The sequence below is a fragment of the Leopardus geoffroyi genome, chromosome A2 (genome assembly GCF_018350155.1).
Source record: "Leopardus geoffroyi isolate Oge1 chromosome A2, O.geoffroyi_Oge1_pat1.0, whole genome shotgun sequence".
NCBI lineage: Eukaryota > Metazoa > Chordata > Mammalia > Carnivora > Felidae > Leopardus > Leopardus geoffroyi.
The window spans coordinates 48,944,514-48,970,945 of NC_059331.1; the positions used below are offsets into that span (position 1 = coordinate 48,944,514).

The window sequence follows — 26,432 nt, forward strand, 5'->3', positions numbered from 1 at the left end:
CTGTCATTGCATTTGTAAAAAAACAATATGGTTACTTTACTATTATAAGAAAGCAATACCTTCTGGAGTAAATAGAAAAGAGATGACTTGGAATGGTGCCAAGAAAAAATAATTCTACCATCATTATTGTACTTTGCAGACTTTGGCCATTGGGAGCAAAATCTAAATCTTCTCTTTTCAGATAAGCCTTTATTTGATTTCCTCCCTTCAAAAAAATGTCAAGGTTTATTTTGCTGTAAAATAACATCATCAACACATACTCCTTCTCTGGGTATCTTTTGAAAAAGGAATTGGGCCATAGGTGGGTTCTTCCTAAGTGTTTAAAATTTCAGTTGCTTGTGATTATGGAAATGGATAATTTGCCTTATACCCAGCAACATTTGACCACTTTAGAAGTTCAGGGCTTCAACCCATATTGGGGAATAAAGCTTTAGCTCAAACAATTTGATTCTTTGCACATAAAGGTAAATCTGTAAGAATGAATTAGGGGTAAGTTGGATAGTAATGGGGCGTGAGCACTTCTGTCATCATATGCCAGGCAACCTGATCTGCTCTGGGAATACAGGGAGAGTGAAATTCCTGTCCTAAAAGACCTTGAAGTCCAGTAGGGGAGGTGGAAGAATACAACAGTGATAGCCATACAAGGAAAAGAATCACATATTAGAACATGATGCTGTGTTGGACACTTCCACTGGGATCTTTACTATCACATAATTCAGATGTGGAGGGAGCAAGTCCAAGTATAATGCCTGATGTTTTTCCTTTCCCTTTCTTTTCTAACAGTATCTGAAAAGAAGAAATAACATCAAAATTCTTTCCCTGAGGACCCTTGGTCTCAGTAAATTCTGAACTAAGAATTTCTTTTCTTTGGAGCCAGAGAATAACCCACTTGCATCTCTGTAGCCGTGGACCACATAAGAAAACATCCTTTCGTTGTAGCACTTAGTCTAGGTGGAAGGTGGCATCTGATTACTTCTCCAGGGTGGTCTAAGCTATACTCTGACACTACAGTCTTTCCAGGCGTCAGTAGACTTGGTATTGAGTCCAACACACACCACCAGTTGTCTTCATGTTTCTTGCTCAGTTATTCCACCATCTCAGAGCAAAAGGAAGAAAAACCATGATAGTTGAGATAAGAAATTCTAGTTTAAAATTCCAATTCCACTCTTGTAGGTGTGTGAAGTTGGACATATCCTTGGTTACTCTGGGCCTCAGTGATGAAATTGTAAACTAGAGCATCAGTCACTTGTATGCTTATAATAAAGAGTATATGAATTTTTCAAAATGCCAGGCTCCTAGAAATTGCCCATTAGTAACTTCTTTTTTTCCGAAAGTTAGAACACCAGTTTTTTTGCCATCGATAGACCTGTAGGATGATTCTGATTCATCCTCAGTCAGAATCCAGAAGGTCCCAGGCCTCGTAAGAAACATCCAGTATAGCAAAGAAACTTAAGTATCAGTATGGTTTACAAAAAAAAAAAAGAAAAAGAAAAAGAAAAATTCCTGTCCAGGAGAAAAATATTTTTCTTATGCATAATTATCTATAAAAAAAACCTTTTTAAAATAAGGAATACAATTTAATGTAGTCATATACTTCTCCCACAAAATATAAATTACAGAAAACAGTGGTTTGCTTTTTATTCAACATTAAGTGACATTCTGTGTAAATTTGGGTGTTGGGCCAGTTGAATCCTTACATTCCTACTAAACCAACAACAACAACAACCAAGAGAATGAAGAAAAACTGCTTATTCCCTTCTAATGGTGAGATTTAAAAATCCCATGTTTTCATGTGGTTTCTATGGTATCCTACATGAAGATAATGAGCCATTGCCTTTGGAGATTTCCTAAAGATAGATTTTAGCTGTTTAGATTTTAAAATACAATTTAAAAAAATGACTTTTTTGTTCTTTGTTTTATTTGTTTTTGTTTTTATTTTTTGTTTTGTTTTAAATCACAAGAATATTAACATGCCTTCCTCCTCAAATATGTGCACATCTACATTGCATCCTACCTAGGAATTTGCGCTCATCTTGAAAGTGTCAAGTTTATGGTCATGTCTTGTCTTGCCTTAAAATAATAATTAATCTCTCTTTCTCTTCTCCTAAGTAACCATTAACATTGCTATTTCTTGGCTTTAAAACCTAGAAACAGCTTCCCTACCAAATTCTCATTTAAAAAATCAATTAAATTTCTAGTTCCTTTTTTATTGTTTATCTCTTATCAGAAACCCAGTGTGTGTGTGTGTGTGTGTGTGTGTGTGTGTGTGTGTTGTGTGTTTGATCAGATTTTTCTGGCAATCCAATGCTGTGTATAATTTTGCGTAACATCCTTTCACATGTTCTTACAAATCCCTTAGGATCATTTTTCCATAGGATACATTCACATTTTTAGGGATGGAGTTTGTCCATATTCCTTTTTACCTCCCTAAAACCTTTTCAAAACTGATCTCTTGAAAAACATCATGGGACGATTTTACTGAACATGTTTGACTTGAAATTGTGTACTTACTGGATATGAGTGTTTGTTCTTGGCTGGATGACAGCAGTCAGGTATGCCTTCCTGAGATTTGACATACATAATTAGACTGGTGGTATGGGTAACTTAGAAATCTCACAAAGTGTTACACCAAAACAAAAACTATTAATTCTCAAATATATACTTTGCAGTTTCCCCCATTATTGGATATTTGAGCTCCAAAGTGGATATTTTGGGTGGATCAGTTGAAATGTACCCTAACATCTATAATCTGCAATTGGATCGGATATTTCCTTGTAGTCACTTGTGTTATGTCAAATCCTATATATGAAAGGGTTAGCCTAATTGTTTCTCTGAGCTTTTCCTCTGTTCCAGAATCAGGAATTAGGTATCTGTACACAAACACAGTTTCATTAGAGATGAATTCAGTTTGTGTTTATTCCAAGTAGAGGAAAATCAGGTCAATATCTGAGAAGATGGCTTTAGCTCACATTTCAAAATTATGGGTGCATCCAATTTACATAGCTCATTTCTTCCCATTGTAAAATGTGTTTACATGACATTTGTCTTGTTTTCCTTTAATATGTTCTTTCCTTGTAAGGTTTTCTAGAAAGGACAATCTTTCATTAAGGTAGCAAATGATGACTTCCCCGCCCCCCCCCCATAGTCTTGCAAATAAGTCCCAGGCAAATGAGAGATGAAATAAACAAGCACAAAAAGTCTATGGTAACATTTAAGAACACTGAAAACCTTTGAGATCCTTAGCTCTGGAGGAAATAGGAAGAACGGAGCAAACAAACTGTTGGAGCTGCAAAAAACTGATATATGCAGTGGCTGAAATATTCATGTGCTAGAAAAGCTATAACAAAAACAAAAACTTCTGAGTCAAAGGTGGAAAAATTGAGATTTTTGTATGGGGGACTTGAGTTCTGCATTTCTAAGATTTCAAGCTCCTAAATATTTGGTATGTAGTTGTCCAACTCTACCTTAATTTACATGGTATGTTTTGGGTGTAAAAACCTGGAAAGATTTTTGGTATTCATTCGTCATCATAATTATAGTATTAATTCAGTGTTTCCCAGATAATTGCACAATATACTTATCTTGCTATAGAAGTGACTAATACCCTTAGTTACTAAACATTTTCTATTACACATGTATAGTTTTATGGAAACATAAGGTCTATGTAACAACTCCATGAGCAAATTTATAAGATTATATCAGGATTCTACTGCATATATTTAGATGTATTGCAAAAAAAATTCACATTAAATATAAAAACAATTTCAACAACACGTATGGCTATTTCCCATTTCTAAAACCAACCAAAATCTCAAATCCATAAACTTTTTGGATCAAAACTGTTTATTTGATCCATAACATTACAACTCGTATAATATCCTACATTTCAGGAGCTAGTTTTACCCAGAGGCCACAGTCAGGTTACCTATATAATTTTCTAGAAGACAGCTTTTATTTGTCAGGGCAGTTGGAATTCTAAAACTTAAGGAGAAGGAAATCTTAAATTGTCATCAAACTCTGTCACAATTTATGTGTTCTTCCTTCTGCCTCCGTTAACATCCTGTTCTTACTGAATTGTGACTTTTTTCTCTCTCCACAGCTACATATTAAACCATCACATGCTCCAAACCCTAGCAGGGTTCCTGACACATACAAATCTCAATAAATATTTATTGAATTGAACTGTAAGTGCAAGAGTATTATCATCAGGTCTTTTTGCTATTGCCATAATATTCATTTGGACTTGGCCCAGGAACTCATTGTATTCTGTGGCAGCTTTCACTAAATGGAAGTGACCAAATGACCATGTGTCCCAGCTGCACATATAGACAGAAGGATCATTTAACCTTTACTATAGTTTTAGATTACCTGTGTGGTTTTTCCTTCCTTCCTTCCTTTTTTCCTTTTTTCCTTCCTTCCTTCCTTCCTTCCTTCCTTCCTTCCTTCCTTCCTTCCTTCCTCCCTCCCTCCCTCCCTCCCTTCCTTCCTTCATTCCATCCATCCATCCATCTATCCATGTATCCATTTATTTTATAGAATTATGTTTATGATACTTTGCCTGTTACATAAGTAGATTATTAATGATTTTGTGAATATCGTCTTGAAGTCATTTGGATATACTCTTTCAAAAACCTGAGATGCGTGAGTGGCTAAGTCCATTAAACATCCCACTTTGGCTCAGGTCATGATATGTCACAGTTCTTGGGTTTGAGCCCCACATGGGGCTCTGTGCTGACAGCTCAGAGCCTGGACCTTGCTTTGAATTCTGTGTCATCCTCTCTCTCTGCCCCTTCCCTGCTCATGTCTCTTTCTCTCTGTCTCTCAAAAATAAATAAATGTTAAAAATAAAAATTTAAGCCTATGCTCCAGGCTAGTGCATTTAAGTACTGTCTTAGTCTGTTTGGGCTGCTGTAACAGAATACCATAGACCAGGTGGCTTACAAATAACCACCACAACAAAAAATTTCCCACTGTATTGGAGACTGAAAAATTAAGATCAAGGTGCTTTCAGGTTTGGTGTGGTCTGGGCCCCCTTCCTTGTTCATAGATAGCTATTGCTGTGTCACCACATGGCAGAGAGGGTTAAGGAGCTCTCTGGGGTCTCTTTTATAAGGGCACTAATCTCATTAATGAGAGCTCTGCCTTCAAAGTCTGATCACCTCCAAAGGCCCCAACTTCTAATACTATGTCACTGGGGGTTAGGATTTCAACATATGACTTTTACAGGGAACACAAGCATAAGTTTGTAGAAACTACCAAATCCAGATATGGATTGAGCTTCCCAGAGACCTTACAACAAAGACTTCAGAGTCTCTTATGGTTTGGCTCCCTCCCTCTCTAACTTTTTTTTTTCCCTTCCCTTCCTCCATGGTCTTCTGTTAAGTTTCTCGGGATCCACAGGAGAGTGAAAACATATGGTATCTGTCTTTCTCTGTATGACTTATTTCACTTAGCATAACACTTTCCAGTTCCATCCACATTGCTACAAAAGGCCATATTTCATTCTTTCTCATTGCCACATAGTATTCCATTGTGTATATAAACCACAATTTCTTTATTCATTCATCAGTTGATGGACATTTAGGCTCTTTCCATAAATTGGTTATTGTTGAAAGTGCTGCTATAAACATTGGGTCTTAAAAACTGAGAACAATCTGAGGGTTGATTGGGGGTGGGAGGGAGGGAAGGGTGGGTGATGGGTATTGAGGAGGGCACCTGTTGGGATGAGCACTGGATGTTGTATGGAAACCAATTTGACAATAAATTTCATATTAAAAAAATTAAAAACATCAGAATGAAAAAAAGAAAAAGACTTCAACATGATCCATTTTCCTCTTATTTCTCATTCTTTTCTGTCTATTACCCAGTCTCAGTGAAGGGACAATTTATCACAAAGAGCCACTGAATATGCATTGAACATCTATGGACATAAGCATGCATGGATATACCATAGCATAAAGGAAGCAGAGATAGAATTTGTGAATAATGCTGAAAATAATACTAATATGGGTAACCAAACCTAAGCGTGGTAAGAAATGGGTCCTGAATAGCTGTGGGTGTACATGGCTAGGAAGGTGAGGTGTACCAGTCTATTTGCACACATTTTGAGAGGTAAGTATTTCCACAATATGATCCTATATTTACTATATTTTGCCCAAAAGTTACAGTTCTTTATCCTGATTAAAGAAGTAAAGGGGCGCCTGGGTGTTTCAGTTGGTTAATTGTCCATCTCGTCTGACTTTGAATTTCAGCTCAGGTCATGATCTCATGATTTTGTGAGTTCGAGGCCCCCATCAGCCTCTGTATTCACTGTACAGAGCCTGCTTGGGCTTCTGTCTCTCTCCCTCTTTCTCTCTGCCCCTCCCCTGCTCACACTGTCTCTGTGTCTCCCAAAATAAATAAACTTAAAACATTTTTACAGAAATTAAAAGTCATAAAGAACAAATTTCATAAATTTTGAAGGCCAAGTAATGATTTAAAATGTGAGTACTGGATATAATAAACTTCTAAATTGTCAAAACACAGATGAAAAAAACGTAAATCTTTTTTTCTGAAAGATAAAATGAGTCTTTTTTTTTATTATTTTTTTTAACGTTTATTTATTTTTGGGACAGAGAGAGACAGAGCATGAACGGGGGAGGGACAGAGAGAGAGTGGGAGACACAGAATCGGAAACAGGCTCCAGGCTCTGAGCCATCAGCCCAGAGCCTGATGCGGGGCTCGAACTCACGGACCGTGAGATCCTGACCTGGCTGAAGTCGGACGCTTAACCGACTGCGCCACCCAGGCGCCCCTAAAATGAGTCTTAAGACACATTAAGAATTGATTAAAATATTATCTGTTTTGATGTAATTAGTTCTTCAAACTGTATAAACTAATTTAATAAAGCTGCATATTTTACCAATATGATTTTTACAGAAAATGGTGGTAAAATGCTTTGAAAACCATGACTGACTAACCTATACAATGATTATTTAACTTTTATTCTCCTTTGAAAATACTTGTGAACAAAAGATATTTCAGTGCTAACATTTTAAATTATTGAAAATAGTACGAGAACATTTCATGCATCTAGCACATGTTATTTAGCAAACATCTGTCAGGGTAGGTACCTGCCATTAAGTACAAATTACTTTTCAAAAATAATAGTTAGCTTTTAAGTCTCAGATAAATCAAATACTGAAAGCAACTAATATGCTCTTAGGAAGGATTTTATCATGAGGAGGGGCATCTGTTTAACCTTGAATATCAGCAGTAGGAAAAACTTAATACCTATAAAAAAGCATCCCTGGGAATTTTTGAAAAGGTTCCATTTTCCCTGTTGAGATACATATGGAAATTATGCACCCTCGCTCAAAGTGAATTGGTAAATCAGAATCACTATAATCAGAAACATTTCATCTTTGAATATGTCAGTGGTGAATGCACGATTCACATAAATGATTTGCCCGTCTTGTGTTCTTTTCATTTCTTTCTTCTCCCACCTCCATTGAAATGAGTACTGACTAATGTATAGAATTGTTGAATCATTGTACACCTGAAACTAAAATGATATAATAATGATAATGATAATAATAATAATTTTTTCTATTTATCATCATAGTAATGTTTGCCAGGAACTTTTAGACCCATTTTTCTATTCTTTTTTTTTTTTTTTTAGCTGCTTAGATGTGGATTACCAATGACTTAGGGAAGTTGGCCTGTTTGAACAATGGTGTGCTAGTTACCATAACTAAACTGTTACATGTGCTAGTTACCATAACTAAACTGTTACATGCTGTTGTTCTTAAGGAAGTATGATGCCTTGTTGTTGTAGAATACACATTAGGGATTATCTTTCTGATTCATCCACTGCCCCCTCCAATGGGGCTTTTCAGTAATTCTTCATCAACCTTGGAAATCAATGCTTCCTGGATCTCCCTGCGCCTCTACAACAATAGAAATGCCTTTGTATTGAGGCCTCCTTTGCTTCCTTGATAAAATCTCTCTTGGCCACTTAAATCTTACCTGCCTGTCCTTTGGTGTAGTTGTCAATTCCTACAAATCATTTTTCTGTCCTGCCCCACTGCCCCTGAATTTGGGAGCCTCCATTTCACTAAATTCTACTTTGTTATATTCCCAGGCCATTCAGAATGGATTGTGTCCTGGACCCAGTCTTTCTCCCTGATGCCCTGCTCTTATCTTGACCTATTGCCTGTTCTAATCCAGCAAGTTTTGTCCATTTTTTTCCCTTTTATCCTCTTCTAATATGCTACCGCTTATAAACTATTATAAAACATATCACTTGTTATGGAGCTGCCATGGACACAATTGTTTTTATGGTGTTTTAAAGGCATAAGTGAAGAAAACAATACTATTAAATCAGAAGTATAAACTAACCAATAACAGTATTCTAATTCTGACAACCTCTTGATTGAAGAAACAACAGTTTCAGGAGAATTAAAATGTGAAGTATAGAAGACTTAAAGTGAATAAATGTGGTAGTGCATAGCCTTTTACCTCTATGGAGGAGAGCTGTAGTTATCTAGAATTAAGGGGATAAATCCAGACTGGGGTGGGAAGCAATGGAAACAAGATGGGAAACCTGGCAAAACCCAGAATAATTTTGATTAAAATTATCTAGTAATTGACAATAATTAATTACATTAATTACTTTGCTACAGTAGACACAAGCAATATTTAGCTTGTTCAGTTTCTTGGATCACACCAAGTATACTTTCCCTTAATAATAGGGAGGTGGTTCAGTCCTTTATTAATAGATCCACTTTGCTCTAGGGCTCTTTCCCCTCAGAATGAAAAATTTTGTGAACAGAAAGAAAAGTGGATCCAAGAGTAAGATAACATTGCAAGATAATATTTAGATATGCCCATGTTTCAGTCCCATGGAGTAATTATGACTTTTGTATCTGAGACATACAGTGCAAGCCTAAGGTTAATGTCCTTTTTTACTTCTAATATTTCCTTTATTTTTGGTGTCATCCCACCCTTGGCATCTGTGTTTCACTCTCTGGGTAAATTTTCGTGGAACATGTGTAGAATAAAGATAGCCTGTTGTAGGAAAAATTAATCTGAGATTAAAAAAAAAATCTATTTGGCTAACAGATTTTTAGAGCTTGCATCCACATGATTAAAGATAAGAAGGTTATAACATCTCCTTAATCCATTCTGAGCTAAAATCTCACATGAGGCCGGGCTATCTAAACATTCCCACCACAGGCTGCACATTTGCTTATTTTCTGCCTTTTGAACACTTGCACTCATTCATCTCAGAGCGCCCTGTTGGGCTGCGCTCAACATGCTGACATGACAGCTTTTAGTTAGCCTTATAAGGGCTGCTTTGCAAGATGGCTGTTTCACATCACTCCATACCACATTAGAGACTTGTTGGCAGTGAAAATATTTACAGTGAGAGGGTTCTTTTTTCTGTTGTTCACATCTCTGTTGTTGCTGTAGTTGCTGTCATCTTTGTGATTGCTTCCTTCTCAGGGCAGTGAACCAGCTAACAACAGCATCCACTAAGTATCTATTTTGAGGGTGAGAGGCTTGCCTTGTTTGTGTTGTTAGAAATGGGACTTACCCATGAAAATTGACAGCTGAATTGTCACCTTCCTCTCAGGTGGTTCCCTAATTATAATCTGTTCTGTGCAGTGTCAGGAAATAGAAGAATAGAAAAACAGAGTCTCTCTTACTGCTGCAAAGTGAACAAGATCAGGACAGCCTGGGAGCAGAGAAAAGTCACACTGGAAATAGCTCAAAGGTTCTGGCCAGTTGTGAAGATGTGCTCTTCGGGAAGGTTACTCAGGTGGTTCAAATTGCCTCTAGCCTTTAGTGAACTTGACTAATGATGGGTTCAGTGATTTCTATCCCAGAATAGGCTGGTGCTCTGGTACTTTGTTAAGATTTGAAATTACCTTTCTGAAAGTGCCATCTATTACCGTAACTCTGCACTCAAAGTCCCATTTTTAAGTAGTCAGTTGAGGTCAAATGTGTGACACTCATATGGAGAGCAATGAATTAAAATCACCCTGATGTTTTAATTGCCATGCTCTAGACAGAATAGCTTATTTTAAATTGCTGTGGGAAACCACTAGTCGCATATGAAACCCTGATAGTTTGTCATGTTTCATGGGGGTATGGTTTGGTGGTTGAAAAATGATCAGGCTTACAAATGCCGGGGCATCTTGCTTGTCACTGTTTTATTTCGTATATAACCTTGCGCTTTTCCCAGGATTATGTGGAGTTTGGAGGGGAACTAAGTTAATTACTTTTTATATCATAGGGAATTTAAAAAGATCCTTAATTTACAAAAATTTTAACATCCCAAGATAAAAAAAAAATATTGTCTTTTAGGGGCACCTGGATGGCTCAGTTAGTTAAGCAACTGTCTCTTGATTTTGGCTCAGATCATGATCTCATGGTCTCCTGAGTTAAAGCCCCACATGGACTCTGTGCTGACAATGTGGAGACTGTTTGAGATTCTCCCTCTTTATCTGCCCCCCCCCTCAAAATAAATACACCTAAAAATGTTCTTTAAAAAAAATTGGGATTACCACCTCTTCCTCTGTCTCTCCCCCTCCTCTACCTCTCTTTTTCTTTGCCCTTCTGTTGTTTTATTATGTGTCAATCTCTTCATTTTCTCCGTCAGCATATCTCTGTCTCTTACTCGCCTCTGTGACTTCCTTTGATTTTTCTTCCTCATGGACAGGCTACTTGTAGTATGATAAAGAAAAAAAAAAAAGAAAAGAAAAATTGCCCTTGGACACCAACTCTCTGAAATATTGGAATCAAGGTGCACACAATTCTCTTTTATTAATTAAGTAAATCTCACTTATCTAAATGTGCTGCTTCAAGGAAATTATGCAAAAGTAAGCAATGGTCAACAAATTATGCCAAATTGGCTTCATACTAATCTTAGAAGGAGTTATCACTTCACGAAAAAATAATGTCACTTGTGAAATTATCCAACACTCTGGCTTTCTATTGAGCAGGTGGAAGGAGATATTTGGGGAAGATAATCTTTTATTTGCATTCTAGAGAGCAGCCAATTTTACTATATATTTATAAGGTCACAGCTCTCTCCCCACTAAATGCTTGAAGAGAGATTACATCTCTTTGTGTCCCTAACATCTTCCACAGACTGAAGTATTCAATGAAGTATTGGGTGAATGGAACTGAACAGAGAGATCATTGCTACAAAGCAAATGGATCATACCATCTAATTCTAACAGTGTGGTATCCCTCACACAAATTAGAATCAATGCTTCAGCATCTATTTTCCTTGTCACCAATAGCTGCTAAACTCAAGGTGGCTGTGTTGTACTCCATGGTTAGTAGTCTTCAGAAAACCTTCTGGTTACAATATTCCTTACGATGGATGCAGGTTTTTAGTTTTATTTTTCTTCATGCTAACTGGGAAAACATATCCTTTAAATCACATGAAATTTGTAGTATTTATCACTAGTAATATACACAGCATAATGATACTTAACACTATTCATAGTATGTATACATGGACATATACCTAAATGGGAAATGTACAAGTATTTTATACTAAGACTGAAGAGTAACTAGCTTGTAATTTTCTCACATTCTTGGTACTTCTAATATTGTTTGCCTAATCCAAATGACCAATCTTCAAATCTGTACAGTTTTCTACCAGAAGTGGAGAAGCCAGAGCTCCTTAATATGCGTATTGATTTTGCTTTGGAGTTAGATTAAGATCAGAATGAAAACAGAATTTTTTCTCTGAGGTATAGTGCAAGCCTGTGTAAATAGGATTCATTTAAGTAGGAAGTGCACACAATGTAATTTCAGAGAGATGAAGTTAAAAGATGGCTAAGGGAAGACTAGAAGTCATGATTAAATACATGTATGGGGCCCTTTGCTTTAAACAAATCTGGCAGATGTAAAACCACATGATCACTATTGGATATTAAGTAGAAGTAATTTTCTACTTGGCACAGTGGTTTTTCAGTTTTCAAAAAAATGACATAAAGTATTGATCCATCCCACAAACCAAACCATGAGATCATGGCCCGAGCTGAAATCAAGAGTCAGATGATCAACCGACTGAGCCACCCCAGAGACCCCCTGCTTGGCATTTTAGCGTGGAAATTATCTTGTCATTCATTTTATTTTAAATTCTACGCATGAATGCAAACATGCATGAAAGTCTGACTGCTGAAAACCTGACAGCTAATATCCGTAGCTCATTGCTCCAAGATGCATAGGCTGATAATGATGACGTTTGAATCTCATGAGTTCTTAATTTGGGATGATAGTTTATAGGTATAGCTGTTTTCCTGCCCTTGGTAGTAGAGAAATCAAGAATTGTAACTTCTTAATTGCTAAAAGTGGAGTAGGTTAGGGGAGCTATCTTTCCAATCCAGGGAGGACCATTTTAGCAAAAAAAAGAATCGACAGATAATCACAAAGTTGCCTGTAAGCTGAAGGTAAGAGGGAAAAAAACACCTTTAAAAAATGTTTTTTAATGTTTATTTTTGAGAGAGGTAGAGAGAGACAGAGTGTGAGCAGGGGAGGGGCAGAGAGAGGGAGACAGAAATGGAAGCGGGCTCCAGGCTCCATGCTATCAGCACAGAGTCCAACACGGGGCCCAGAGACCAACATAGGCTCGAACTCAAGTATTGTACGATCATGACCTGAGCCAAAGTCAGAGGCTTAACCAATTGAGCCACCCAGGCACGCGCCAAAATACTTTTTTTTTAAATGAATATTAAACTTGCTCATATTAAAAACATTTAAAAAAGAGTGTTGTATGGAGAAGATTGGAAACTTTTAGTGAACTTTCATCGATATTTAAAGCCGAAGAATTGGGAAATTATAAAGTCCATGCCGTTTTAGTGCCTGGAAGGTTTTCGTGGAAATAGGCGTACTGTTTGAAGGTTATTATAGGATAATGTTAGTAGGAATGTACACCCAACATGATTTATTACCTGTGATCAATATATGGTTAATATCCTAGCAGGCAATTATTGATTATTATTTTGTCTTCTTTGTCTTGTATATAATCGTTTTGGAAATTGATTTAGTCATACATAAATTGTCAAATGTATCTAATTACTAGTCCCCTTGCCTAGAAATGCAGATGGCTGACTCATCCATCCTTCAAGATTGTGTTAGGTAATGGCCACTCTGTCTATATTCATTCTTCTTCCTTAGTAATAAACTTCAGTATTATTTGGGATGACAGTGCACATGGCTAAAGGACAATATTAAAAAAAAAAATCTTTTCTTGCAACTAGATGTGACTATGAGACTATTTTGGACAATGGCATATAGGTGGAAGTGTTCTATGCAAGTCTGGGAAGGTGCCTTAGAAGGATTTCATCCAAGGGGTGCCTGGGTGGCTCAGTTGGTTGAGCATCGGACTTTGGCTCAGGTCATGATCTTGCGGTTCGTGGGTTCAAACCTTGCGTTGGGCTCTGTGCTAACAGTTCGGAGCCTGGAGCCTACTTCAGATCCTCTGTCCCTCCCCCCAACCCCTCTACTTAGGCTCTCTCTCAAAAATAAATAAACATTGAAAAAAAAAGGACTTTATCCAACTGGAAAATGTGTCCCCTTGTCTTTTTCCACATCTCCCATATTGCTGCCTGAAGTGAATCTATCATTGCTGGAGCTTTGATAGCATTTGGAATCATAAATGGTCTTAATGATGGAATTGACATTTTAGGATGTTAGAGCAGAGAAATACAAAGGTCCTGGTTCCCTGGTGACAGTGGGACTGTCATGCCAGCTCTGGGCTATTTACATATCAACTTATCTTGTATGACAAACATATTTTTGAGTAACTGTTATTTTGAGTTTTCTATTTTTGAAACCAAACCAGTTCATAATTGGCATCACGTAAAAGCCAAAATCAGTCTTCCTCATTTTGAAATGTAATATGCAGTGGGTCTGAACACGTAGGACAGTATGGATTTTTGAAACATCACTGTAGGAACTAGTCAAAAGATGGGAACTTAACAATTCCTCACTAACATTGTGACAATGTGACTGTATAAATTACATTCCCTCTCTGGGTATCTTTTTTTTTTTTTCTTTTTCTTTTTTTTTTTTTTTAGTAGAGATCTGACTCCATTAGCAGTAGCATCGTATCGTTGGCCATTTGCAACCTGGCAACTAAAGTACAAGATTAGGGAGAACACATGATACGTCCAGCCAAGATTTGCACCTAATAAGAATCTATGCATCACAGAGGGCATTATCAGCTCCATCTCAAAATCTTTCCTAAAACAGTCTCATTAAAATCCAGCTGTGGTTCTACCATTGATGATATTCTCTCTCCCCCTCAATCTCCACAGGAAGCAGTCAACCTAAAATATAATTACATGTCAGAAATATGCAATCATGGTAATTGGATGATGATATGGTGGCAGGTGATACGATAGCAGAAGTTGCAGGATATAGGGAAGGAATATTAAAAATGGCAAATTCTAGAACAAATCAGTATTTCCAACAACATGTCGTGAAGATAACTTATCAGGCTACTTTAGCCTGAAAAATATCTTGGAAATTTTACAGAAGGTATTTTAGCATACATATGCTTGACCAAGAAATAGGCTTTGTCAAGACAGAAGCTAAAATAGTGAGGGGTGCACTAATTATCTTTCTAGATGGAGATGTCTGAGTCCATGAAAGACATGAGTGCATTTACAATAATTATATTAAGATCTATTAACCCTGGATGAACTTCACCAACATTTGGACCTCTGGCTGGGAGACTTTACCCTTCCAAAATCTTTACCATAGTTTTCCCTTTTGTATTCTTCATGCCCATCCAGCAACTAGGAAGGACTGGAAAGAAAAAAAAAATAGACAAATGCTTAGCTTTGCTGCTTCTACCAACCCTTGAGATTATATGCAGGAGAGGTACCTTTTAACAAAGTGACCAAATTCCTTATTTCCTGTAACAACAGGGAATAGCCCACTTCAGATGCCAGATGAAAGGACGAAAAACGTGTCATGGAGACCTTGTTGAACAATCAGTGACACTTTCTGTAACTGAATCATTGTTGAGTGAAGGAGCCTCTAAGTTATTACACTGCGGGTACTTGGGACTTAGTAATTCTTGAGATTTCTCCTTTTTTTTTTTTTTTTTTTGTTAACGTTTACTTATTTTTGAGAGAGAGAGAGAGCAAGTGAGTGAGCAGGAGAGGAGAAGAAAGAGAGGGAGACACAGAATCCAAAGCAGGCTCAAGGATCTGAGCTGTCAGCACAGAGCCTGACATGGGGCTTGAACCCATGAACCACGAGATCATGACCTGAGTCGAAGTGGGATGCTTAGCCAACTGAGTCATCAAGGCTCCCGGGGATTTCTCCTTTTGTGTCACCTTACTGTTCTTCTGAGAGTGCAGTAATGGGTGTTAATAGGTTCTGTATATTTTATTAGTGTTGAAGTGTTATTGTTATAATAAAAGAAACAAAATACTTTTAGATAGGTATTAGTTTTATTTTATCACTTAGCCCTATCCTTTCTCCAGCTCTAAAGCAAGTGGAACTATGAATTCTACCCTCCAGCCATACATATTCCCCTGCTATCTTCGAAAGCAACCCATGTTTTAGTTACTCTACACAGTGTTTTCACCATTTCCCCCATCCCCAGGAAAGGCTTTCTCTTGCACCTTTCCTGGGGGGATATCTGCCTCCTGTCTTCCAATTAGCTTAAACAACACATCTTAGTCATATCTCCTTTAAATTTACAAATTAAATAGTTGTATTCTCCTCAGTGACCTTTCAGTATTTCATTCAAACCAGTTTTCCCCACCAAAGTGACCAAATATATTAGATCATCACACCCCTAAAACTGGTCTATCTAATTCTTATATCTACAGTTCCTAAATTAACAAACTTAAAAAAAAATCTGGTCCTATAGTACTGGCATAGAATTGTATTACCTGAATTAAATACTATGTATTTATTACACGGGAATCTTACAAATCATCCTATCTGCATTAATAAACAGTTGCTAATACTTGTTTACTCAGAACATGAGCCATATAGAAGCTAAAATAAAGAACATAGTTTTCCCTCCCTGTAGAAGGGAATAAAAAGTAAATAAGGAATTTTTTTCAAGTAAGCCTCTTTCAGGGAATCAGAGGATCAGCCCAGATTTAACTTCATCTTCTGGAACATCTACATCTGTAGTCTTCTACAATGAGAATTAATGTACCTACAGTCCTGCCATGCCCTGAAAGGGGCTTCTGAATCCTTCAACAAAGATTGTATCATGTTCAGTAGCATTTCTGTTTAGTGCACTTTATTGTGCCCTGACTTTCTGAGAACTGGAATTCATATGACACATAGTTCACTACAATATTTAATTAACTGTAATACTCCATTTTCTTTTTTTTTTTTAATTTTTAATGTTTACTATTTATTTTTGAGAGAGACACAAGCAGGGGAGGGGCAGAGAGAGTGGGAAACACTGAATCTGAAGCAGGCTCCAGGCCCTGAGCTGTCAGCACAGAGCCCAGACTGGGGCCTTGAACCCACCAATCATGAGATCATGACCTGAGCCAAAGTTGGATACTTACCCGACTGAGCTACCAGGTGCCCCTGTAATACTCCATTTTCAAGCATCCTGAATAATCAAGATTATTGGACTATAACACACTTATAAAGGTGGCAATGGTTCTCAGAAAATAAATCCAGATTTCATTTTATTTTCTTCTCCACTTTAAGAAGTTCCTGGTTGGGGCGCCTGGGTGGCTCAGTCGGTTAAGCGTCCGACTTTGGCTCAGGTCATGATCTAGTGGTTCGTGAGTTCAAGCCCTGCGTCAGGCTCTGTGCTGATGGCTCAGAGCCTGGAGCCTGTTTCAGATTCTGTGTCTCCCTCTCTCTCTGACCCTCCCCCATTCATGCTCTGTCTCTCTCTGTTTCAAAAATAAATAAACGTTAAAAAATTAAAAAAAAAAAAAAAAAAAAAACAAGAAGTTCCTGGCTGTGTCCATGTAAAGGACTTTGCATTGTAGTAGCTGGTATCTGTGCATTCTATTGAGAAACCAGATAATTGAAGGTGACTGGGAAACACACACAGCTTTGATAATTGGAACAGATTGGCAAGTAGAAGAGAAAACATGCAAAGCTGAGTTTACAAGACATTAAAAATATCTCTTCATTTTTATTTTGTGACCACAGTATGATGACTCCAACTGGTCTTTTCCACAGATAATCCTCCACTGGTTCAGCCAAAGCAATTTTGCACTCTCCACCCCCCACCCCCACTCCCCAACCCCACATACAGACAGGGATCTTGCATTGTCTGCGTTCATTTTTGACTGTGACAACCTCAGGATGTGCTACTGGCACCTAATGACAGAGGTCAGGGATGCTACTAACCATCCTACACAGAACAGGAGAGTTCATCTCTTTACCACCACAAAGGCTTATCTGAACCCAGATATCAATAGTAGCAAGGTCTGGGAGCCCTGATCTATAGCGATTTGACATTTATGTTGCTAGCGGAATACCTCAAAAGTCAGCCTTTAGTGCTTGGTAAACCAAACTCTAGGCATGAGACTCTGGCCCTTATGGCCTTAAAAGAGACCTAGGATCAAATCTAATAAATATGAAAAATGTTAAACGCTTACTGTGGTTACTTTTTATTTTTTTATTCATATATGGTTGTAGGAATACTTGCAAGAGATAACTCATGGATGTGTAGGATCAGGAAGGACCATGAAAGGTTATAAAAATCACCCCCTCCCTGTTTTCTTCTATTTCTCTAATAAAGTGTATGCCGATGATTTCTGTGGTGCCATGTCGGAGTAGCAGGGAGGTTTCCATTGTACTCTGTCACTGAATGCTATGGAGATATGGGTGGAGATACTTCTCCAATCAACAGAAGTTCTCAGGGAGCTATATGCTACATACACATATATCCCCAGACACACTTTTAAGTAGGATGCTTATTTAAGCAAATAGAACCAGACAAAACAGCATTGTATGCCAGTATGACATGTAAAAATATTGTTTTGTAGGTATTTCACCTTTACCCTTTGATGTAGGTTGGGCTTATATGATTAACCCCATTTTATGGATAGAGATATAACCCTGGAGAGCTTGTCTAACTTGTCTAGCAGTAACTTGTGCTGTCACTGTTTTGGCTGCTATTAATCATCTAAAAAGTCCCAGCTTTCTCTTGATTTTTTATGGTTCATGAGAAATGTGGATCAACAAGCTGTAAGTGACATAGAGAAGTTCTAAAGACATTTCCTAACCATTCCTAACATTTGCTACCTATGGGATGTGTAAGATACTAGGTTGCCCCATTTTGCATTGATACTGCATCTCATTTATTCACATTGGGCTGGTGAGGTCATGTCCTTTTCCTTGAGTCACCTTCGTGGCTACAGAAATCCTGTGTTCTGTTTGGCCACATGTGCCAACATCTGGACTCTGAATTACAGTTATCTTTACATCAACTCTAGAAACTTGGAGATGAGGAAGGCAAAACAGTGAATATTCATGACAGTAACATTTTTACCTGTTACACGTTGTTGCAGAAATCCATGAGGTTATATATGTAAAGTAGCACACATCTAAAAGTCCAGTATATAGAGAGATTTAATAAAGCAATAGCAATAAAATCAACGCATAAACATTTTTACACATGTATTATACAAATTTGATTGGCAGTCCACACGTAGAACTCTTGGCTCTCAAGAAGATGGTTTTTACCACTCACAAAATGTTGAAGGTGTTATGAAGTTAAAGAAATGAAAGATGAAAGAATAAAATTGCAATACTTAATGATAGTCTCTGTCATGAGCAATTTAAAGTTGAGTGAAACTCCAGATTGTAGATAGATTGGGAGTTATTAATCATTACTAAGTACTTTGAAAGAAATAAATACTACCAAAAATCAATATTAAAGCCCAACCATCCAAATATGTACTGAGATATTATTGAGAGAATAGGTAAGTATGAAGTGAGGAGAATGATGCTTCAAAGAATGAACCTGAAAGGGTTATTCATTCATTTTCCCTTTTGGGGGATCCATATCAATAAAGCTTAATAAGAACTAAGAGTGAAATTGCTGCTAACTGTGAACTTAATAATGCCCCACTGGGAGTTCATTAATATCTCAACAGGTACACTGAAGCATTATCTTAATTGCACATGATACTTTCAAAAATTGCCTTTTACAATTTTTGTGGAAACTGCCCTCTAGAATAAGCATTAGTACATTTTGTATTGCCTTCCCTAGCTATGCAGATTTCCCAGGAACATGGAACTGTAAACCTTATTCACTTTTACAAAACTAAGAAGTTCCCAGGTGACTGACCTTGTCACAGGCACTGTCCTTAGAATATAAAGAAGAGGAAGCTCAAAATGCACCAAATCAATTTCAGGTCCTTCCTTTTTTCTAAAAAAGTGAAGTGGTTCCTTCATTTTATAAATGTTGAGGAATGTATTTTGAAGAGAATCGAGTTTGTGTTGGAGTAGCAGTGACCATTTGGATTTTAAAAATGTGAATGTAATCACTTCCAAATCTGGACTTTGGTCTTCAGTTATTTTGACAGACATTGACACTATGATGATGCTTAGAGGAGTGCTGTTTCCAAGCCCAAGAGATCCCTTTGCCTAGAAGTGTTTGACTTTGTAGTAATTATGGGATAAAATTAAATTTAGTAGAGTTCAATCTTGTCAACACTTGGAAAGCAAAAGTGCATCACACACTTATTTGATTTTCTATTAGAAATGACATGGAATTATTTTCTCTAGCTTTGTTTAATATATTCCTTCTTTTTCCTCCTGTTTTGATTTGATAATGGCAATGTTAACATAAAGTAAAAGCATTTAACTGGAACCAAGGACCTGGGATGCCAAACACTAATTGCTTCTTGCATCTGACATCCAAGCCTGGTTGTATAAGGGAGAAAAGCTAAGGAGACAGCAGGGCAGAATGACCCTGTTTAAAATGATAAATTTAAGTATGTTTTGCAGAGTTAGACTGAACTCTGGCTGCTTCCTGGAGGTGTCTTGAATTGTCAAGTCTCAGGCCTAAGAGAAAAAACAGAATGAACAGTTGAAATGACTCCCTAGATCCCTTTACCTTTACCTACATTCCAATGATGAGGAAGGTACTCCTAAGGACTCATGGGCCAAGGATAAATAAAAAGGGTGAAAGAAGATGTTTGCTTCCATGCTTAAAGCTGCCAGTCAGTCACGTGTCCGACAAGGGCAGGGATAACTCCCATAAACTGTGAGTCTCTCTTGCCACCCATCCAGGTAGATGAGGGATTCTGTTCTCTTAGCGTTATTCTATTCATTCGTTGGCTGGCTTACTCATTCACGGTGCTGTCCAGTGGTGATAAAATGAACAAAGTCTTTGCTCTTTGTGAGGGTAAGTACTCTCCAGGAAAGGTGAGCAGGATAAACAGATAATTACACAGATAACTAACAGTGTACCCAGAAAGTTGTGACACTTGTTTCCAAAGGAAACCACAGCATTTCAGAACTCCTCATTGACCTTGCTATGAACTCCTGCTTTCTAGGGTGAATATTGAAGATTAGGAGAGAGCCCTGTGCATCTCCTAGTGATTGCTGTGTTCCAAGAACTGGATGTAAATTAACTTGATTATTTTTTCTGTCCACCGAACAAATCCATTACCACAATCACTTGTATTGTGGGGTACAAGTATTAAAAACTTGAATGTTTTTAGAAGTGAAGAGAATGTAAGTTATATTTAAATGTCTTTTTTTTTTTTTTTTTTTTTTTTTTTTTGGAGAGAGAGCAAGTGCATGGGGAGGAGTGTCACAGGGAGACAGAGAGAGAATCTTAAGCAGGTTCCATGCTCAATGCGGAGCCCAGTGCAGGGCCCAGTCTCCCAACCCTGGGACCATGCCCTGAGTCAAAATTAAGATTCAGATGCTCAACTGACTGAGGCTCCCAAGCACCCCCAAAATTCTTGAAATGAGTTTTCCTCTGGCCTTAATTCTCTTAGATTTATAGGAATTCTTAGGATCTTAAATGTTCGTATATATTTTAAAAGTTAAATTAAGAACTGAGTAAATTGGGATTTTTGTTTGGTTGGTGTTGTTTCCTTTTTCTGTTTTAAGAGTAAGATATAGGTTTGGGAAATGTCGCATCTGATAATTGAAGAATGATGGGTTTATTGCTGTTTTTATTTGTTTGCTTTTCAATGTTTAAAAAGGGTCCAGTTTGGCTTCTACATAACTTTGAAATGACTACTTTCTGGTGTGAGAACTATTCAAAAACTTGATTACTTGAAAAAAATTTCCATCTTGTGATTATTGTCACTTGGATTCATACCTTGGGAGAAATAATTGTAGAAATGAGATTTTTCTCTTTTTTAAATTTTTTAACATTTATTTTTGAGAGAGAGACACACACACACACACAGAATGCAAGTGGGGGAGGGGCATAAAGGAAGGGAGACACAGAATTTGAGGCAGGCTCCAGGCTCTGAGCTGTCAGCCCAGAGCCTGATGTAGGGCTCGAACTTATGAACTGTGAGATCATGACCTGAGTCAAAGTCAGATGCTCAACCGACTGAGCCACCCAGGTGCCCCTTGATTTTATTTAAAAAAAAAAAAAAAAAAAAAAAAAAGACTTGGTGGAGAGGTATATTTTTTCAACTATTTGGAGACATGTATAGTAAGTACTATGAGTTCTAGCTGAAGACTGTATGTTGTCAAAATAAGATTTTAACTGATAATCTTAATTCTTCCTTTGACTATACATTTTTCAAGATGAGAAATAAGAATAAATTCTAGTTGACTTTAAACACTCAGTGTGGATAAATGTGAACAAGGAAATCTATTTTCACCTCTATCATTTCTGTTTTCCTGGATATTCTAGCTGATGTAATTAAAAAATAAAACTAAATGAATTTTTATAATATGAGTTCCTTACCTGAAAATCCCAAGAAAATAAACCAAAAGCTATTAAAACTAATAAGAATTTTAACAAGGGTGTAAGTCACAAAGTAAATATACAAAATTAATAGATTCCTATATACCAGCAATAAATAGAAAACAAAATGAAAATGTTATATCATTCATAATGCAATAAAAATAGCAATTATCTAGAAATAAAGTTAATATTAATTATCTAGAAATAAAGTTAACAGTGTGCAAGGCCTACATGGAGACAGTCATAAAGTTTTACTAATAGAAAAGAATGAACAACAAAATGGATGAAAATAGTTATTTTCCCATAAGGGAAAATAAAATATTATAAATATATCAATTCTTCCCACATTAATTTATAAATATAATGCAATTCTCATCAAAATCTTAATGGAACTTTATTATAAACTTGAAAAAAATATGCTAAAATTTCAGCTGGAAAACTAAACAGTGTGATTGCCCATGGTATTTTATAAAAGAACAGTTATGAAGAGAGGATACATTCCAACTAATATAGCCTTAAACACTCTAAGCTTATAAGAACTAAAATAGTAAAACACTGTCCTAAGACATGGAAGATAGAAAAATGGAGTAAGTAGAGAATACACCCTGGTGATCCAAGGATATTTAAGGATTTAAGCTGTGGGGTACCCAGATGGCTCAGTTGGTTAAATGTCCAACTCTTGATTTCAGCTCTGGTCAAGATCTCATGGTTTATGAGATCAAGCCCTGCATTGGGCTCTGTTTTGACAGCGTGGAGCTTACTTGGTTCTCTCTCTCTCTGTCTCTCTCTCTCTCTGTCACACACACACACACACACACACACACACACACACACACTAAATAAACTTAAAAAAAATTAAGATGTGACAAGAGATAGTCTTTGCCATAAGTATAGACTGCTGCTCTACCATCTATAATGATTCCAAGTAATTTCAATATAGGGAAATATTTAAATGTATTTCCCTAAATATTTCTGTCACATTGGTGGGGGTAGGGGCTTGAACAATATTCTAACAAAATATTCAGGGATATCTACAGAGAATTGAATTAGCTTTGAAGATTCTTTTTTCTTCTAATAGCAAAAACTTAGTAAGTTTTAAAATTTAACAATAAATGTTAGGTTTAGATGAGCAGAATATTCTACAATGAAAAAGAGAGAGAAAGACAAATGAAAGGGTCAGGGAGAGGGAAGAAGAGATTAAGACCCACATTTTTATAGTTAGTAATATGTATATCCGTACCCAAATGCACACACAAAAATGAGAGACAAATTGTTAACAGGGATGAAGGTATTAAAGTTATTTCTTCTTTTTGTTTTCTAAGAAAAAGCACAAACTCATTCTAAACAACTACAATGGATTGTAGATGTTTTCATTCCTATTTTGGACTCATCATTAGTGAAAATCATGTTTGTGTGATAGGTTTTTATGAAGAGCAGAGAATAATAAAATAAGATGAAAATTTAGTCATCTGATTCAGATGAAAAGTGCTTTAGTTTTTGTTTTTTTTTTTTTAGAGGCTTTTTTAAAGTTTTTTTCTGAGAGAGAGAGAGAGAGAGAGCACGCATGCAAACAGGGAAGGGGCAGAGAGAGAGAGAGAGAGAGAGGGAGAGAATCCCCAGCGGGCTCTGTTCTCTCACTTGGAGCCAGATGTGGGGCTTGAACTCAGAAACTATGAGATCATACCTGAGCTGAAATAAAGAATCAGATGCTTAACCAACAGAGCCACCCAGGTGACCCCCCCCCCAAGGTTCTTTTTAATCAGAGAAAGGAAGTTTCAACAAGAGATGAAATACTTACTTTCTATAGCTACACTACACTAAATTTTCTTCATCAAGAGATCAATTCTGCATTTCCGTAGGAGATTGGCAAGAGGGGAGGGTTTCAGTAACAGAAAGAAAAAGTAGCGCTAAGGTATCAAGGAGAGTGTGAAGGTCAATAACTGAAGACAACTAATAAAATTTGGCCAGTTGTAGGTACCAGTTACAACACATACTTCAAAATAATTACTTTGTGTGCTTAAACATTCTTTTGAAAATAAGTAAATATACAACATAATACTTAAATAAATGCATAGATCATATTTCATAGGTTACATAAATTCTTGCAGTCCTTCATCTCTTACTTTGAGGAGGCGTGTCCTTATGCAGCTATATTTTTATCACAGAAATGAAACCCATTTGTTCTTTCATTCCTTATTCTAGCATATGCATAATGTAGAAATAAATACACTGTATATAAGATGTTTGCATGATCCTAAAGGACTATATGAGTCTTAACCTGGGAGCATCTTATTTATTATGAAGAACTAGACCACATATAGTGACCACTTTCAATGGGTGCAGGTAGTGAGGGAAGCAATCTGTTTCACCAGGATTTTCATTACCGAATTTGGGCACGGTTTAGAAAATGCACTAGCATCGGGAGTGCTCCATAATTCTGATATTTTACAGCAGCTACATAAATGCAAATTCAAGTAAAGGACTGCATGTATCTTCATTAGCACTGTTTCAAAGGTAGAAAGGGATTTTGGCAGTAAAGACATCTGTGCAACAGCACGAAGCTTTTACATTTTCACAAGTTGAAACTGATGGAAATGAATTGACATGCTTGGCTTCTTTCCTTTTTATTTCTTATATGAAAAAGTCTCTCTCTCCCACCCCCCACCTCTCTCCCTCTCTCTTTGTCCATTCCTTAATCTATTTCCTTTTTTTCTGCCTAGAGTTCTTATTCAGTTGATGTTTTCCTATCTAAAATTTGTAAGCTTGGGACTATAAATGAAACATAGGGAGCTCATTCTACTGAGATATTTGTATAAGCTTCAACAAGACGTTTACATAAAATGTTTGAATAACAGTCTAAGAATGATCACTAAAAAACTTTCAGTGGCTCTGTAGTCAGTTCTGTGGACAGAAATTGGCCTGAACTCTAGTAATCTACTTCCCTTCTTTGTCTTATTCTTCTTATTAAAATGTTTACCAGCGATTCAGCAAAGTATGGTAGTTAAGAGTTCACAAGTTCACACAGAGGCACTCCCAGGTGTGGGTGCTGCTCTGTCTTACAACTTTGTGACTTAACACAAGGTCATATTATTCTACTTCCAAGTTTCAATTTCCTCTTATGTAAAATGAGGTAATAATAGTATAGAATATTTACTGATGGTTGGGTAAGTTCATGCATATAAACTTTTAGAACATAGCTGGCAGTAAGAAAGAGTTGGGTAAATAGTAGAGATCATTTCTAAAGTGATAATGATAGGAATGTATAAAACTATGTCCTTCCCTTAGGACAATGAGGGGAATGTGATAATGTATCACAGAGAACTTGGGAAGTCAAATGAGGGGAATGTGTTAACTTAGGAAACACACCGTTCTCTGTTTGGATTATCATTGCCCCCATGTATTAATCAACCAGTCTGTCCCAGTCATCATGCTAAGCAATGTATAATCATTATTCTTATCCCTCAAAACAAACTTTTATTAATGATAGCTCATTAAGAAGTAAACTAACTTCACCAAGGTAAACACTCATGAAGAGAAACATCAGGCTTTGATTCTAGATCTTGTCAATACTAAAGCCCATTTTATTTCCACTGTACCTCACTACCCCTATCTCAGGATGTTGCTCCTCATCTGGAGACTGAGGCTTTCTCACACTGATTTGAGGCTTTGGATCAGTGACAGTGCCCCCAATGGTCATGGAGAAAAAGTACATCAAGGGTGGACTGCATGGTGGGTCATCTACTGCCAACGCCATATGACTTAACAGTAATGCAAACCTAGGAAAATTGGTAGAGGAATGAGTTTTCAGAGGTGGTAACCAGCTTTAAACAACACTATTTGGTTTAGGAATAGACTAATATTGAGTAGAATTTTTTGAGGGCTCAAACAATCACCTTGAGTGTAGCTTTGGCATCTTTGGAGCAGAGTTGACTATTGGGCTTGGCTTGAAGAAAGATCAAAACTGGCCTTTAGATACTTGAGAAATACTTATGATAAAGCAAAGGTGAGTCCTTGGAGAGAATGCAGGCAGAATTTTGTGAAGTTGCTGATTTTTATAGGTGGACTAATGCATGCTAGTGTTTGCATGCTAGTGTTAGAAGAATGAGGGGACAGAGCTTGTAATGGTCATTAGTGAGAGGTCCTGAGGTTAGGACCTAAGACAGGGTCCTAACTGATTGTTATTTCAGGGCTTCCCCTTGGGTATTTGGAATCCCAAGCAAACATTTTTTTACAGGGCCTCTTTATTTATACGTAATTTGACTGAACTAAAATCAGAGTGTCAGGCCTACTTGGGTAGCCTTATCTCATGTAATCCTAAGAAAAAGTACTATACCAGGTATGGGGAGCAATCTGCATGTTAGGCTACCCTCCTGGAACTGGGTCCCTGCTATGGGGCCCTAGGATGATCCTTATAAGTATAAGTTCTAGAGCTCCTTGGGGCATCTGGTTAATCCTGTGTAAGGTAGAGGGCCAGAGGATTCTTTAAGTGGGAAAAATGGGAATCAGACCCCCATGCAGGCTCCATGCAGGC

The 26,432-nt window shown here is 37.1% G+C and overlaps 1 protein-coding gene across 7 annotated transcripts in view; it reads left to right on the plus strand.

Annotated features, from left to right (window-relative positions):
• GRM7 (glutamate metabotropic receptor 7) overlaps window positions 1-26,432 on the plus strand; it is an 872,169-nt gene that overhangs the window by 257,319 nt on the left and 588,418 nt on the right. The gene's annotated exons all lie outside the window — the stretch shown is intronic.